This window comes from Ranitomeya imitator, chromosome 10, assembly GCF_032444005.1.
Source record: "Ranitomeya imitator isolate aRanImi1 chromosome 10, aRanImi1.pri, whole genome shotgun sequence".
NCBI lineage: Eukaryota > Metazoa > Chordata > Amphibia > Anura > Dendrobatidae > Ranitomeya > Ranitomeya imitator.
Genome location: NC_091291.1, coordinates 61,380,946 through 61,397,385, shown reverse-complemented (window position 1 = coordinate 61,397,385; position 16,440 = coordinate 61,380,946).

Sequence of the window (16,440 nt, the reverse complement as noted above, 5' to 3'; positions counted from 1 at the left end):
TCTATACATTATACCCTATACTCTATACCCTACACTCTACACTCTATACCCTACACTCTATACCCTACAATGTACACTCTATACCCTACATTCTATACCCTACACTCTACACTCTATACCCTACACTCTATACTCTACACTCTATACCCTACAATCTAAACCCTACACTCTATACCCTACACTCTATACTCTATACCATACACTCTATACCCTACATTCTACACTCTATACCATACACTCTATACCCTACACTCTACACTCTACATCCTACACTCTATACCCTACACTCTATACCATACACCCTACACTCTGTACCATACACTCTATACCCTACACTCTACACTCTATACCCTACACTCTATACCATACACTCTATACCCTACACTCTACACTCTATACCATACACTCTATACCCTACACTCTATACCATACACTCTATACCCTACACTCTATACCCTACACTCTACACTCTATACCCTACACTCTACTCTCAATACCATACACTCTTTACCATACACTCTATACCCTACACTCTACACTCTATACCCTACACTCTATACCCTACACTCTATACCCTATACCCTACACTCTATACCATACACTCTATACCCTACACTCTATACCCTACACTCTACACTCTATACCCTACACTCTATACCATACACCCTATACCCTACACTCTACACTCTATACCCTACACTCTATACCCTACACTATACACCCTACACTCTAAACTCTACCCTCTATACCCTACACTCTATACCCTACTCTCTACACTCTATACTCTATACCCTACACACTATACTCTATACCCTACACTCTATACCCTACACTCTATACCATAAACTCTATACCCTACACTCTGTACCCTACACTCTATACCCTACACTCTATACCATACACTCTATACCCTACACTCTATACCCTACATTCTATACCTTACACACTATACCCTACACTTTACACTCTATACCCTACATTCTATACCATACACTCTATACCCTACACTCTACACTCTATACCCTACACTCTATACCCTACACACTATACCCTACACTCTACACTCTATACCCTACACTCTATACCCTACACTCTACACTTTATACCCTACACTCTATACCTTACACTCTATACCATACACTCTATACCCTACACTCTATACCCTACACTCTATACCATACACTCTATACCCTACACTCTACGCTCTATACCCTACACTCTATACCATACACTCTATACCTCACACTCTACACTCTATACCCTACACTATACACTCTATACCATACACTCTTTACCATACACTCTATACCCTACACTCTACACTCTATACCCCTACACTCTACACTCTATACCCTACACTCTATACCCCTACACTCTATACCATACACTCTATACCATAGACTCTACACTCTATACCCTACACTCTATACCATACACTCTATACCCTACACCCTACACTATATACCATACACTCTATACCCTACACTCTATACCCTACACTCTATACTCTATACCCTACACTCTATACCCTACACTCTATACCCTACACTCTACACCCTACAATCTATAACCCTACACTCTAAACTCTACACTCTATACCCTACACTCTATACCATACACTCTACACTCTATACCCTACACTCTATACCCTACACTCTACACCCTACACTCTATACCCTACACTCTATACCCTACACTCTATACCCTACAATCTACACTCTATACCCTACACTCTATACCCTACACTCTACACTCTATACCCTACACTCTATACTCTACACTCTATACCCTACAATCTAAACCCTACACTCAATACCATACACTCTATACCCTACACTCTACACTCTACACTCTATACCCTACACCGTACACTCTATACCATACACTCTATACCCTACACTCTACATTCTATACCCTACACTCAATACCCTACACTCTATACCCTTCACTCTATACCCTACACTCTATACCCTACACTCTACACTCTATACCCTACACTCTATACCCTACACTCTACACTCTATACCCTACACTCTATACCATACACTCTAAACCCTACATTCTACACTCTATACCATACACTCTATACCCTACACTCTACACTCTACATCCTACACTCTATACCCTACACTCTATACCATACACCCTACTCTATGTACCATACACTCTATACCCTACACTCTATACCCTACACTATATACCATACACTCTATACCCTACACTCTACATTCTATACCCTACACTCTATACCATACACTCTATACCCTACACTCTACATTCTATACCCTACACTCTATACCCTACACTCTACACTCTATACCCTTCACTCTATACCCTACACTCTATACCCTACACTCTACACTCTATACCCTACACTCTATACCCTACACTCTACACTCTATACCCTACACTCTATACCATACACTCTATACCCTACATTCTACACTCTATACCATACACTCTATACCCTACACTCTACACTCTACATCCTACATTCTATACCCCACACTCTATACCATACACTCTATACCCTACACTCTACACTCTATACCCTACACTCTATACCATACACTCTATACCCTACACTCTACATTCTATACCCTACACTCTATACCATACACTCTATACCCTACACTCTATACCCTACACTCTACACTCTATACCCTACACTCTACCATACACTCTACACTCTAAACGCTACACTCTACACTCTATACCCTTCACTCTCTACCCTACACTCTATACCCTACACTCTACTCTATACACTACACTCTATACCCTACACTCTACACTCTATACCCTACACTCTATACAATACACTCTATACCCTACACTCTACACTCTATTCCCTACACTCTATACCATACACTCTATACCCTACACCATACACTCTATACCCTACACTCTATACCCTACACTCTATACCCTACACTCTACACTCTATACCCTACACTCTATACCCTACACTCTATGCCCTACACTCTACGCTCTATACCCTACACTATATACCCTACACTCTAAACTCTACACTCTGCACTCTACACTCTATACCATACACTCTATACCCTACACTCTATACCCTACACTCTACACTCTATACCCTACACTCTATACCATACACCCTATACCCTACACTCTACACTCTATACCCTACACTCTATACCCTACACTATACACCCTACACTCTAAACTCTACCCTCTATACCCTACACTCTATACCCTACTCTCTACACTCTATACTCTATACCCTACACACTATACTCTATACCCTACACTCTATACCCTACACTCTATACCATAAACTCTATACCCTACACTCTGTACCCTACACTCTATACCCTACACTCTATACCATACACTCTATACCCTACACTCTATACCCTACATTCTATACCTTACACACTATACCCTACACTTTACACTCTATACCCTACATTCTATACCATACACTCTATACCCTACACTCTACACTCTATACCCTACACTCTATACCCTACACACTATACCCTACACTCTACACTCTATACCCTACACTCTATACCCTACACTCTACACTCTATACCCTACACTCTATACCTTACACTCTATACCATACACTCTATACCCTACACTCTATACCCTACACTCTATACCATACACTCTATACCCTACACTCTACGCTCTATACCCTACACTCTATACCATACACTCTATACCTCACACTCTACACTCTATACCCTACACTATACACTCTAAACCATACACTCTTTACCATACACTCTATACCCTACACTCTACACTCTATACCCTACACTCTACACTCTATACCCTACACTCTATACCCTACACTCTATACCATACACTCTATACCATACACTCTACACTCTATACCCTACACTCTATACCATACACTCTATACCCTACACCCTACACTATATACCATACACTCTATACCCTACACTCTATACCCTACACTCTATACTCTATACCCTACACTCTATACCCTACACTCTATACCCTACACTCTACACCCTACAATCTATACCCTACACTCTAAACTCTACACTCTATACCCTACACTCTATACCATACACTCTACACTCTATACCCTACACTCTATACCCTACACTCTACACTCTATACCCTACACTCTATACCATACACTCTATACTCTAGACCCTACACTCTATACCCTACACTCTACACTCTATACCCTACACTCTATACCATACACTCTATACCATGCACTCTATACTCTATACCATACACTCTATACCCTACAATCTACACTCTATACCATACACTCTATACCCTACACTCTATACCCTACACTCTATACCCTACACTCTATACCCTACACTCTATACTCTATACCCTACACTCTATACCCTACACTCTATACCCTACACTCTACACCCTACAATCTATACCCTACACTCTAAACTCTACACTCTATACCCTACACTCTATACCATACACTCTACACCCTACACCCTACACTCTATACCCTACACTCTACACCCTACACTCTACACTCTATACCCTACACTCTATGCCCTACACTCTACACTCTATACCCTACACTAAATACCTTACACTATATACCCTACAGTCTATACCATACACTCTATACCATACACTCTATACCCTACACTCTATACTTCACACTCTACACTCTATACCCTACACTCTACACTCTATACCCTACACTCTATACCCTACAGTCTTTACCATACACTCTATACCCTACACTCTACACTCTATACCCTACACTCTACACTCTATACCCTACACTCTATACCCTACACTCTATACCCTACACTCTATACCCTACACTCTACACTCTATACCCTACACTCTATACCATACACTCTATACCCTACACCCTACACTCTATACCATACACTCTATACCCTACACTCTACACTCTATACCCTACACTCTATACCCTACACTCTAAACTCTACACTCTATACCCTACACTCTACACTCTACACCCTACTCTATACCATACACTCTATACCCTACACTCTATACCATACACTCTATACCCTACACTCTACACTCTATACCCTACACTCTATACCATACACTCTAAACCCTACACTCTACATTCTATACCCTACACTCTATACCCTACACTTTACACTCTATACCCTTCACTCTATACCCTACACTCTATACCCTACACTCTACACTCTATACCCTACACTCTATACCCTACACTCTACACTCTATACCCTACACTCTATACCATACACTCTATACCCTACAATCTACACTCTATACCATACACTCTATACCCTACACTCTATACCCTACACTCTATACCCTACACTCTATACCCTACACTCTATACTCTATACCCTACACTCTATACCCTACACTCTATACCCTACACTCTACACCCTACAATCTATACCCTACACTCTAAACTCTACACTCTATACCCTACACTCTATACCATACACTCTACACCCTACACCCTACACTCTATACCCTACACTCTACACCCTACACTCTACACTCTATACCCTACACTCTATGCCCTACACTCTACACTCTATACCCTACACTAAATACCTTACACTATATACCCTACAGTCTATACCATACACTCTATACCATACACTCTATACCCTACACTCTATACTTCACACTCTACACTCTATACCCTACACTCTACACTCTATACCCTACACTCTATACCCTACAGTCTTTACCATACACTCTATACCCTACACTCTACACTCTATACCCTACACTCTACACTCTATACCCTACACTCTATACCCTACACTCTATACCCTACACTCTATACCCTACACTCTACACTCTATACCCTACACTCTATACCATACACTCTATACCCTACACCCTACACTCTATACCATACACTCTATACCCTACACTCTACACTCTATACCCTACACTCTATACCCTACACTCTAAACTCTACACTCTATACCCTACACTCTACACTCTACACCCTACTCTATACCATACACTCTATACCCTACACTCTATACCATACACTCTATACCCTACACTCTACACTCTATACCCTACACTCTATACCATACACTCTATACCCTACACTCTACATTCTATACCCTACACTCTATACCCTACACTTTACACTCTATACCCTTCACTCTATACCCTACACTCTATACCCTACACTCTACACTCTATACCCTACACTCTATACCCTACACTCTACACTCTATACCCTACACTCTATACCATACACTCTATACCATGCACTCTATACTCTATACCATACACTCTATACCCTACACTCTACACTCTATACCCTACACTCTATACCATACACCCTACACTCTGTACCATACACTCTATACCCTACACTCTACACTCTATACCCTACACTCTATACCATACACTCTATACCCTACACTCTACACTCTATACCATACACTCTATACCCTACACTCTATACCATACACTCTATACCCTACACTCTATACACTACACTCTACACTCTATACACTACACTCTATACCCTACACTCTATACCCTACACTCTATACCCTACACTCTATACCCTACACTCTACCCTCTATACCCTACACTCTATACCCTACACTCTAAACTCTACACTCTATACCCTACACTCTACACTCTACACTCTACACCCTACTCTATACCATACACTCTATACCCTACACTCTATACCATACACTCTATACCCTACACTCTACACTCTATACCCTACACTCTATACCATACACTCTATACCCTACACTCTACATTCTATACCCTACACTCTATACCCTACACTTTACACTCTATACCCTTCACTCTATACCCTACACTCTATACCCTACACTCTACACTCTATACCCTACACTCTATACCCTACACTCTACACTCTATACCCTACACTCTATACTCTACACTCTATACCCTACAATCTAAACCCTACACTCAATACCATACACTCTATACCCTACACTCTACACTCTAAAACATACACTCTATACCCTACACTCTACACTCTATACCCTACACCGTACACTCTATACCATACACTCTATACCCTACACTCTACACTCTATACCCTACACTCTATACCCTACACTCTACACTCTATACCCTACACTCTATACCATACACCCTATAACCTACACTCTACACTTTACACCCTACACTCTACACTCTGTACCTTACACTCTATACCCTACACTCTACATTCTATACCTTACACTCTATACATTATACCCTATACTCTATACCCTACACTCTACACTCTATACCCTACACTCCATACCCTACAATGTACACTCTATACCCTACATTCTATACCCTACACTCTACACTCTATACCCTACACTCTATACTCTACACTCTATACCCTACAATCTAAACCCTACACTCTATACCCTACACTCTATACTCTATACCATACACTCTATACCCTACATTCTACACTCTATACCATACACTCTATACCCTACACTCTACACTCTACATCCTACACTCTATACCCTACACTCTATACCATACACCCTACACTCTGTACCATACACTCTATACCCTACACTCTACACTCTATACCCTACACTCTATACCATACACTCTATACCCTACACTCTACACTCTATACCATACACTCTATACCCTACACTCTATACCATACACTCTATACCCTACACTCTATACCCTACACTCTACACTCTATACCCTACACTCTACACTCTATACCATACACTCTTTACCATACACTCTATACCCTACACTCTACACTCTATACCCTACACTCTATACCCTACACTCTATACCCTATACCCTACACTCTATACCATACACTCTATACCCTACACTCTAGACTCTATACCCTACATTCTATACCCTACACTCTATACCCTACACTCTACACCCTACAATCTATACCCTACATTCTAAACTCTACACTCTATACCCTACACTCTATACCATACACTCTACACCCTACACTCTATACCATACACTCTATACCCTACACTCTATACCCTACAATCTACACTCTATACCCTACACTCTATACCCTACACTCTATACCCTACACTCTATACCCTACACTCTACACTCTATACCCTACACTCTATACCATACACTCTATACCCTACACTCTATACCCTACACTCTATACCCTACACTCTATACCCTACACTCTACACCCTACAATCTATACCCTACACTCTAAACTCTACACTCTATACCCTACACTCTATACCATACACTCTACACTCTATACCCTACACTCTATACCCTACACTCTACACCCTACACTCTATACCCTACACTCTATACCCTACACTCTATACCCTACAATCTACACTCTATACCCTACACTCTATACCCTACACTCTACACTCTATACCCTACACTCTATACTCTACACTCTATACCCTACAATCTAAACCCTACACTCAATACCATACACTCTATACCCTACACTCTACACTCTACACTCTATACCCTACACCGTACACTCTATACCATACACTCTATACCCTACACTCTACATTCTATACCCTACACTCTATACCCTACACTCTACACTCTATACCCTTCACTCTATACCCTACACTCTATACCCTACACTCTACACTCTATACCCTACACTCTATACCCTACACTCTACACTCTATACCCTACACTCTATACCATACACTCTAAACCCTACATTCTACACTCTATACCATACACTCTATACCCTACACTCTACACTCTACATCCTACACTCTATACCCTACACTCTATACCATACACCCTACTCTATGTACCATACACTCTATACCCTACACTCTATACCCTACACTATATACCATACACTCTATACCCTACACTCTACATTCTATACCCTACACTCTATACCATACACTCTATACCCTACACTCTACATTCTATACCCTACACTCTATACCCTACACTCTACACTCTATACCCTTCACTCTATACCCTACACTCTATACCCTACACTCTACACTCTATACCCTACACTCTATACCCTACACTCTACACTCTATACCCTACACTCTATACCATACACTCTATACCCTACATTCTACACTCTATACCATACACTCTATACCCTACACTCTACACTCTACATCCTACATTCTATACCCCACACTCTATACCATACACTCTATACCCTACACTCTACACTCTATACCCTACACTCTATACCATACACTCTATACCCTACACTCTACATTCTATACCCTACACTCTATACCATACACTCTATACCCTACACTCTATACCCTACACTCTACACTCTATACCCTACACTCTACCATACACTCTACACTCTAAACGCTACACTCTACACTCTATACCCTTCACTCTCTACCCTACACTCTATACCCTACACTCTACTCTATACCCTACACTCTATACCCTACACTCTACACTCTATACCCTACACTCTATACAATACACTCTATACCCTACACTCTACACTCTATTCCCTACACTCTATACCATACACTCTATACCCTACACCATACACTCTATACCCTACACTCTATACCCTACACTCTATACCCTACACTCTACACTCTATACCCTACACTCTATACCCTACACTCTATGCCCTACACTCTACGCTCTAAACCCTACACTATATACCCTACACTCTAAACTCTACACTCTGCACTCTACACTCTATACCATACACTCTATACCCTACACTCTATACCCTACACTCTACACTCTATACCCTACACTCTATACCATACACCCTATACCCTACACTCTACACTCTATACCCTACACTCTATACCCTACACTATACACCCTACACTCTAAACTCTACCCTCTATACCCTACACTCTATACCCTACTCTCTACACTCTATACTCTATACCCTACACACTATACTCTATACCCTACACTCTATACCCTACACTCTATACCATAAACTCTATACCCTACACTCTGTACCCTACACTCTATACCCTACACTCTATACCATACACTCTATACCCTACACTCTATACCCTACATTCTATACCTTACACACTATACCCTACACTTTACACTCTATACCCTACATTCTATACCATACACTCTATACCCTACACTCTACACTCTATACCCTACACTCTATACCCTACACACTATACCCTACACTCTACACTCTATACCCTACACTCTATACCCTACACTCTACACTCTATACCCTACACTCTATACCTTACACTCTATACCATACACTCTATACCCTACACTCTATACCCTACACTCTATACCATACACTCTATACCCTACACTCTACGCTCTATACCCTACACTCTATACCATACACTCTATACCTCACACTCTACACTCTATACCCTACACTATACACTCTATACCATACACTCTTTACCATACACTCTATACCCTACACTCTACACTCTATACCCTACACTCTACACTCTATACCCTACACTCTATACCCTACACTCTATACCATACACTCTATACCATACACTCTACACTCTATACCCTACACTCTATACCATACACTCTATACCCTACACCCTACACTATATACCATACACTCTATACCCTACACTCTATACCCTACACTCTATACTCTATACCCTACACTCTATACCCTACACTCTATACCCTACACTCTACACCCTACAATCTATACCCTACACTCTAAACTCTACACTCTATACCCTACACTCTATACCATACACTCTACACTCTATACCCTACACTCTATACCCTACACTCTACACTCTATACCCTACACTCTATACCATACACTCTATACTCTAGACCCTACACTCTATACCCTACACTCTACACTCTATACCCTACACTCTATACCATACACTCTATACCATGCACTCTATACTCTATACCATACACTCTATACCCTACAATCTACACTCTATACCATACACTCTATACCCTACACTCTATACCCTACACTCTATACCCTACACTCTATACCCTACACTCTATACCCTACACTCTATACCCTACACTCTACACCCTACAATCTATACCCTACACTCTAAACTCTACACTCTATACCCTACACTCTATACCATACACTCTACACCCTACACCCTACACTCTATACCCTACACTCTACACCCTACACTCTACACTCTATACCCTACACTCTATGCCCTACACTCTACACTCTATACCCTACACTAAATACCTTACACTATATACCCTACAGTCTATACCATACACTCTATACCATACACTCTATACCCTACACTCTATACTTCACACTCTACACTCTATACCCTACACTCTACACTCTATACCCTACACTCTATACCCTACAGTCTTTACCATACACTCTATACCCTACACTCTACACTCTATACCCTACACTCTACACTCTATACCCTACACTCTATACCCTACACTCTATACCCTACACTCTATACCCTACACTCTACACTCTATACCCTACACTCTATACCATACACTCTATACCCTACACCCTACACTCTATACCATACACTCTATACCCTACACTCTACACTCTATACCCTACACTCTATACCCTACACTCTAAACTCTACACTCTATACCCTACACTCTACACTCTACACCCTACTCTATACCATACACTCTATACCCTACACTCTATACCATACACTCTATACCCTACACTCTACACTCTATACCCTACACTCTATACCATACACTCTATACCCTACACTCTACATTCTATACCCTACACTCTATACCCTACACTTTACACTCTATACCCTTCACTCTATACCCTACACTCTATACCCTACACTCTACACTCTATACCCTACACTCTATACCCTACACTCTACACTCTATACCCTACACTCTATACCATACACTCTATACCATGCACTCTATACTCTATACCATACACTCTATACCCTACACTCTACACTCTATACCCTACACTCTATACCATACACCCTACACTCTGTACCATACACTCTATACCCTACACTCTACACTCTATACCCTACACTCTATACCATACACTCTATACCCTACACTCTACACTCTATACCATACACTCTATACCCTACACTCTATACCATACACTCTATACCCTACACTCTATACACTACACTCTACACTCTATACACTACACTCTATACCCTACACTCTATACCCTACACTCTATACCCTACACTCTATACCCTACACTCTACCCTCTATACCCTACACTCTATACCCTACACTCTAAACTCTACACTCTATACCCTACACTCTACACTCTACACTCTACACCCTACTCTATACCATACACTCTATACCCTACACTCTATACCATACACTCTATACCCTACACTCTACACTCTATACCCTACACTCTATACCATACACTCTATACCCTACACTCTACATTCTATACCCTACACTCTATACCCTACACTTTACACTCTATACCCTTCACTCTATACCCTACACTCTATACCCTACACTCTACACTCTATACCCTACACTCTATACCCTACACTCTACACTCTATACCCTACACTCTATACTCTACACTCTATACCCTACAGTCTAAACCCTACACTCAATACCATACACTCTATACCCTACACTCTACACTCTAAAACATACACTCTATACCCTACACTCTACACTCTATACCCTACACCGTACACTCTATACCATACACTCTATACCCTACACTCTACACTCTATACCCTACACTCTATACCCTACACTCTACACTCTATACCCTACACTCTATACCATACACCCTATAACCTACACTCTACACTTTACACCCTACACTCTACACTCTGTACCTTACACTCTATACCCTACACTCTACATTCTATACCTTACACTCTATACATTATACCCTATACTCTATACCCTACACTCTACACTCTATACCCTACACTCTATACCCTACAATCTACACTCTATACCCTACACTCTATACCCTACACTCTACACTCTATACCCTACACTCTATACTCTACACTCTATACCCTACAATCTAAACCCTACACTCTATACCCTACACTCTATACTCTATACCATACACTCTATACCCTACATTCTACACTCTATACCATACACTCTATACCCTACACTCTACACTCTATACACTACACTCTATACCCTACACTCTATACCCTACACTCTATACCCTACACTCTATACCCTACACTCTACTCTCTATACCCTACACTCTATACCCTACACTCTAAACTCTACACTCTATACCCTACACTCTACACTCTACACCCTACTCTATACCATACACTCTATACCCTACACTCTATACCATACACTCTATACCCTACACTCTACACTCTATACCCTACACTCTATACCATAAACTCTATACCCTACACTCTGTACCCTACACTCTATACCCTACACTCTATACCATACACTCTATACCCTACACTCTATACCCTACATTCTATACCTTACACACTATACCCTACACTTTACACTCTATACCCTACACTCTATACCATACACTCTATACCCTACACTCTACACTCTATACCCTACACTCTATACCCTACACACTATACCCTACACTCTACACTCTATACCCTACACTCTATACCCTACATTCTATACCCTACACTCTACACTCTATACCCTACACTCTATACCTTAAACTCTATACCCTACACTCTATACCCTACACTCTATACCCTACACTCTATACCATACACTCTATACCCTACACTCTACGCTCTATACCCTACACTCTATACCCTACACTCTATACCTCACACTCTACACTCTATACCCTACACTATACACTCTATACCATACACTCTTTACCATACACTCTATATCCTACACTCTACACTCTATACCCTACACGCTACACTCTATACCCTACACTCTATACCCTACACTCTATACCATACACTCTATACCATACACTCTACACTCTATACCCTACACTCTATACCATACACTCTATACCCTACACCCTACACTATATACCATACACTCTATACCCTACACTCTATACCCTACACTCTATACTCTATACCCTACACTCTATACCCTACACTCTATACCCTACACTCTACACCCTACAATCTATACCCTACACTCTAAACTCTACACTCTATACCCTACACTCTATACCATACACTCTACACTCTATACCCTACACTCTACACCCTACACTCTACACTCTATACCCTACACTCTATACCATACACTCTATACTCTAGACCCTACACTCTATACCCTACACTCTACACTCTATACCCTACACTCTATACCATACACTCTATACCATGCACTCTATACTCTATACCATACACTCTATACCCTACAATCTACACTCTATACCCTACACTCTATACCCTACACTCTATACCCTACACTCTATACCCTACACTCTATACCCTACACTCTATACTCTATACCCTACACTCTATACCCTACACTCTATCCCCTACACTCTACACCCTACAATCTATACCCTACACTCTAAACTCTACACTCTATACCCTACACTCTATACCATACACTCTACACTCTACACCCTACACTCTATACCCTACACTCTACACCCTACACTCTACACTCTATACTCTACACTCTATACCCTACACTCTACACTCTATACCCTACACTAAATACCTTACACTCTATACCCTACAGTCTATACCATACACTCTATACCATACACTCCATACCCTACACTCTATACTTCACACTCTACACTCTATACCCTACACTCTACACTCTATACCCTACACTCTATACCCTACACTCTACACTCTATACCCTACACTCTACACTCTATACCCTACACTCTACACTCTATACCCTACACTCTATACCCTACACTCTATACCCTACACTCTATACCCTACACTCTACACTCTATACCCTACACTCTATACCATACACTCTATACCCTACACCCTACACTCTATACCATACACTCTATACCCTACACTCTACACTCTATACCCTACACTCTATACCCTACACTCTATACCCTACACTCTATACCCTACACTCTACACTCTATACCCTACACTCTATACCATACACTCTATACCCTACACCCTACACTCTATACCATACACTCTATACCCTACACCCTACACTCTATACCCTACACTCTATACCCTACACTCTATACCCTACAATCTACACTCTATACCCTACACTCTATACCCTACACTCTACACTCTATACCCTACACTCTATACTCTACACTCTATACCCTACAATCTAAACCCTACACTCAATACCATACACTCTATACCCTACACTCTACACTCTACACTCTATACCCTACACCGTACACTCTATACCATACACTCTATACCCTACACTCTACATTCTATACCCTACACTCTATACCCTACACTCTACACTCTATACCCTTCACTCTATACCCTACACTCTATACCCTACACTCTACACTCTATACCCTACACTCTATACCCTACACTCTACACTCTATACCCTACACTCTATACCATACACTCTAAACCCTACATTCTACACTCTATACCATACACTCTATACCCTACACTCTACACTCTACATCCTACACTCTATACCCTACACTCTATACCATACACCCTACTCTATGTACCATACACTCTATACCCTACACTCTATACCCTACACTATATACCATACACTCTATACCCTACACTCTACATTCTATACCCTACACTCTATACCATACACTCTATACCCTACACTCTACATTCTATACCCTACACTCTATACCCTACACTCTACACTCTATACCCTTCACTCTATACCCTACACTCTATACCCTACACTCTACACTCTATACCCTACACTCTATACCCTACACTCTACACTCTATACCCTACACTCTATACCATACACTCTATACCCTACATTCTACACTCTATACCATACACTCTATACCCTACACTCTACACTCTACATCCTACATTCTATACCCCACACTCTATACCATACACTCTATACCCTACACTCTACACTCTATACCCTACACTCTATACCATACACTCTATACCCTACACTCTACATTCTATACCCTACACTCTATACCATACACTCTATACCCTACACTCTATACCCTACACTCTACACTCTATACCCTACACTCTACCATACACTCTACACTCTAAACGCTACACTCTACACTCTATACCCTTCACTCTCTACCCTACACTCTATACCCTACACTCTACTCTATACCCTACACTCTATACCCTACACTCTACACTCTATACCCTACACTCTATACAATACACTCTATACCCTACACTCTACACTCTATTCCCTACACTCTATACCATACACTCTATACCCTACACCATACACTCTATACCCTACACTCTATACCCTACACTCTATACCCTACACTCTACACTCTATACCCTACACTCTATACCCTACACTCTATGCCCTACACTCTACGCTCTAAACCCTACACTATATACCCTACACTCTAAACTCTACACTCTG